The sequence below is a fragment of the Solanum verrucosum genome, unplaced genomic scaffold (genome assembly GCF_900185275.1).
Source record: "Solanum verrucosum unplaced genomic scaffold, falcon-dt-bn FXZP01000131.1, whole genome shotgun sequence".
Taxonomy (NCBI): Eukaryota; Viridiplantae; Streptophyta; class Magnoliopsida; order Solanales; family Solanaceae; genus Solanum; species Solanum verrucosum.
In genome coordinates, this window is record NW_026020352.1 from 913,319 (window position 1) to 918,517 (window position 5,199).

The window sequence follows — 5,199 nt, forward strand, 5'->3', positions numbered from 1 at the left end:
GAAATAGATAAAGATAAATAAGGGATCCTCCAGAAGCAAGGAGGCTCACCAAACAACTCTGGAACTCGACTAGATCAACGAAGCACTGGTTGATGATCCTAGTTACTTGTATTTACATCATGAATCGATGCAGGACACATGGTGTCAGTACATGGAATGTACAAGCATGTAAGGGAAATATTAAACATAACCTGCAAGTTTGAACCTGATAAAAAAGAAACATAGTCACCTCGACTCTACTCAACTCAATGCAATATAAAACGACGATAAAAGTACAGTTTATATAAAACATTTAAACACTAGATAAAAACTCAATGTATCTAAAAGTAAAATAATAACTCAGTTTGTATATAAAGATACAAATAACTCTATTTGGAAGATTTTCTAATCGACAACCATCGCTATGAGGTATGTGATATACGATACCTTGTCGGTGTATAGAACTCTTCAACTAAGTGGATTCATTAAGCTATTCTTAAAAAAGAAATATGAAATCATCTAAAAAGTATGACCCTTTTCACCCACATTGGCTAATGGTTTATGAGGACTTTGAGTTATCTGAACTTGTCCCCATATCGGTGCTCAATACTAATCCCAAAATATAACTTAGCTCATATTTTTAAAAACATTTCCTCATCCTCAACTTTGAGATTATTAGGCAAAAGATTTCTCTTAAAAGAAATAGTACTCCAAACTCCTCATGAACTACTTTGGAAATCAGTGTATCCCCTCATTTTAAATGTAAAAACATTTACTATTGGGAATACTTAGTTCTCATAAATTCATTTTGAAAACTGAAACTCAACTCTCCTCATCCTCAAACTCAAGTACTAAAGTATTAAAACAAGTTTTAAAAAGATTGTAAAAGACTTCTCAAAATGACTCGAAAGAACTCTCAAGACTTTACTCTTAACTCTAACTTGAATTTGAATTATGAATTTAAGGGTTATGATTTATGTTGTGAATGATTTCTCGTTGTTTAGATGTAGTTTAGAGTAGTTAGAATCAATAGGGAGTAATGGTACACTTTAAAAGGACTTAGACGGAGCAAACAACGGAAAAAGGGTGGGGGCAGGCTACCCTGGCGCACTGCTCACGTGGGGTGCCAGCCCATAGACTCCAGAGGCTGGTTTCTGGCGCACTGTTGGAGTGCACCTCCCCAGCCTTTCCCCAAAACATTCTAACGAATTTTTCTTCTCGTTTTCTGACCCTAATTTATCTAGAATCGATTATTTTCCTCAAATTTTCCTTAGATTCAATTACCCAATATAAGTACACGAGAATCTACTCAAAAACAACCCTCAAACTCATACTTTTATCTCAAGAGCTCATCAAACCCATCCTAATTCAAGAACGAAAGCAACACTTCAAGAACACTTATCAAGAATTCATCAAGAACTCAAATATACTCAATATTATGGATGAATTTCTAATATGTAAATCATGATTGACGTGTGGGTGAACGAACCCATCACCATAAAAGCTTACATACCTCGATTTGGCGAAACAATTCATTGATTCGGAAGAAATCTTGATGTTTTCTTTTTCTCCTATTTTCCTCTTCTTGAACTCCTCTCAAAACCCTAAGCGTAATTTAGGATTGTAAAACTGACTCAAATCAGATTTGTCCCCAAAATAATACTAAAAACATTTTAAATTGATGGGGTAAGAAAAATACCAAAATACCTCTCACTAATTCGGGTAACTTTCCTTAACTGTACAAACTGACTTCAAATGGACATATCTCCCTCATATGAGCTCGAAACTTAGAAAACTCGGTTGAGTTGGAAAGAGGATTCCAAGACCTTTCATTTGATATCTTATGGGCCACTTAACTCATCCTGTACGAAAAGTTATGGTCGTTCGAAATTGACCCAAACTCACAACTCAAGCATAACTTGTAAAATTCTCAAATGGGCTCTTTCCAAATTAGTTCTTTTTATATTTAAGGCGGGATGTTACATGATTGATAAAAATCTATTATCAATAATTTAATATATTATTATATTAAAGGAAAAGGGTAAGAACTTGATGACCGTGTAAGGCTGGTTTCAATGTGGACCGTGCTTTTGGTTCCTAATTATCATTTCATGAAAGTTTTGGTTGCACGTGCTTCCCATTCCATTGTCCTTATAACTCTTACAAATTAGTCTTTCGATCTTTAAAATGTGTTTTCTTAGGATATAGTGGACATCATAAGGGTTGTTAATGCTTACATGTCCCTAGTGGGAGAATATATATATATCGACATGTGATTTTTGACAAGTTAACATTTTCCCTTTGCTAGTCCATCTTCCACTCCGAATAGAGCACCGACCTCTGGCTCTACTGTCATGACATTTTTTACAGTCATTTCTCCTAGTAATTTTTCTTCCCAACCCACTGATGCTCATGCTAATGATCGTTCCATAGTAGGTGTTGCTTCTCCAACTCCATCATTAATCTTGTCTAATCCTTCATCACCAAGTCCATCATCAAATTCACTGGTGTGTCTTTCGGTCCTGTTTGATTTGTCTCCCTCTTTCGTTCCTCCTATACTAACCATATTGTTGATCTTCCATCAGCTATTGATAAACCCATAATTCTCCATACTTCTCAACCATGCATTGACTGCTCAAACAACACCCTTTGTACCTCATCATATGGTAATCAGGCGTAAGACTAAATCTCAAACTCCACAAGCTCATGTTGCCACAAAATACCCTTTACCTCCATCTACCTTGACACATAAACCTACATGTTTTACTCAAGCCAAAAAAGATCTGAAATGGAGAAAGACTATGTAAGAAGAGTACAATGCTCTCCTGCAAAATGGTGCTTGGTCCCTTGTCACGTCTTTTGCGGCCATAAATGTTGTGGGATGCAAATGAATTTTTAAGTTGAAACTAAATCATGATGGCTCCACTGAGCGGTACATGGCTCATTTAGTGGAAAATGGATTTTTTCAAAAAGCTGGAGTGAACTAGCATGAAATATTTAGTCCGTTAGTGAAACCTACAACTATTTGCTTGTATCTGTCTTTAGCTTTGTCAAAAGGATGGTCCCTGCGACAACTTGATGTCAAAAATGCATTTATGCATGGTCAACTTCATGAAGAGGTATACATGTCTCACCTATGGTCACGGGACTTCAGTTGGGAGTTCACCATTTTCTTATTCGTCATTGTATTGCAGCTTGTTAGGAGCTCTTCAATATATAACCATCACATATCTAGATGTTTCGTATATATTGTCAACAAATTATGCCAATTGATGCATAAACATATGGAGTCTCATTTCCCTACCATGAAATGCTTGTTGCGCTATTTAAAGGCTACCATAGACCTCGGTTTGCAGTTGCATACAACTAGCTCCTTACCGCTTCAGGCTTTCTCAAATGCAGACTGGGCTAATTGCCCGGATGATTGGCGATCTACCAATGGTTATTATATATTTCTTGGACCCAACTTAAGGTGTGTTTGGTATGAAGGAAAATGTTTTCCATGGAAAATGTTTACCTGGAAAACAAATTGATTTTTGACTTATTTTCTCATGTTTGTTTGTTGAGTAGAAATTTTTTTTCGGAAAAGATTTTTGGTGTTTGATTTATGAATGAAAAATATTTTTGAAAAATATCTTTTATATTTACTAGAGTAGAAAATAATTTTTGAATTTTTTTTTAAAAAACACTTAATTTTTTTTTTGGGGGGTGGGGGTTGGTAGGCGGTGGGTGGGGGTGGGGGGTCGAGGGTTGGGGTGAAAAAATAAAATTTTGAAGTTGAAAATATTTTTCAAAAACAAACTTAAATTTTTTTTTTGGGAGTGGGTGGGTGGGAGGTAGACGATAGGGGTGAAAAAATAAAATTTTGAAATTGAAAATATTTTTTAAAAACAAACTTAAATTTTATTTTGGGGCTGGGGGGCTGGTAGGGGTGGGTGGGTGGGGGATCAAGGGTAGGGTGAAAAAATGAAATTTTGAACTTGAAAAATATTTTTTAAAAAACAAACTTAAATTATTTTTTTACGGTAAGGGTGGCGAGTAGGAGGTGGGTGGGTTTGGGGGAGGGGGGGGGGTCGAGTGTCGGGGTGAAAAAATAAAATTTTGAAGTTGAAAATATTTTTTAAAAACAAACTCAATTTTATTTTATTTTGGAGGGGGGGTTGGCCGGGGAGGGAGGGTGAATGATCGAGGATCGGGATGAAAATATAAAAATTTGAAGTTAGAAAATATTTTTTAAAAACAAACTTGATTTTTTTTCTTTTTGAAGGGGGTTGGGGGCTGATAGGGGAGCAGCTGGGGGGAGCGAGGGTAGTGGGTGGGGGGTAAAAAAATGAAATTAAAAATATCTTTTAAAAACAATTTTTAATATTTTTTTTGGGAGGGGTGGGGGTAGGGGTGAGGGTTGGGTAAAATAAATAAAAAAACAAGCTTTAAAATTATTATTTTTGGGGGGGGGGGGGAGGGGTGGTTGGGGGGCTGGTTTGAGGGTAGGGATAAAATAAATTGATTTTTTCAACAAAAAAGTAATTGTAATTTGAAGTTGAAAGAGAGTTTTGTAAAATGTTTTCCTTAAGTTTTGAAGGGAAGTCATTTTCCTTAAATTTGAGGAAAATAAGTTGATTTGGAAAACATTTAACCCAACCAAACATGAGAAAATTGAAAATCATTTTTCGGAAAATGTTTTCCTTCATACCAAACACACCCTTAGTGTCGTGGAGCTCAAAAAAGCAATGAGTGGTTGCACGATCCAGCACCGAGGCTGACTATAGGGCCTTAGCTGCGGCTACTGCTAAAGTTACTTGGATGCAACATCTTCTTAAAGAGTTTTGTGTCTCTCTTCATCAAGGTCCCACACTATGGTGTGATAATCTGTCTACTACATACCTCACTATAAATCCTATTTTTCTTGCGCAGACCAAACATATTGAATTGAATTTTCATTTTGTTCGTGAGAGAGTAGCATTGAAAGACTTGGACGTTTGCTACATCAATTCCTTAGATCAGTTAGCAGACATTTTCACCAAAAGCCTTCCTTCTCATAAGTTTCATGTCGTACGTTCCAAGCTTGCAGTTGTACAACCACTACTCCGCTTGCGGGGGCATGTTAGGACGACATAACAGTACGCGGTTTCTATTAGAAGTCATGCTGAAAGTTTTATTCACCTCTTGGAGAGTTGTATTCAACTACATTTTTGTATAGCATTTCTATATATTGAAGAA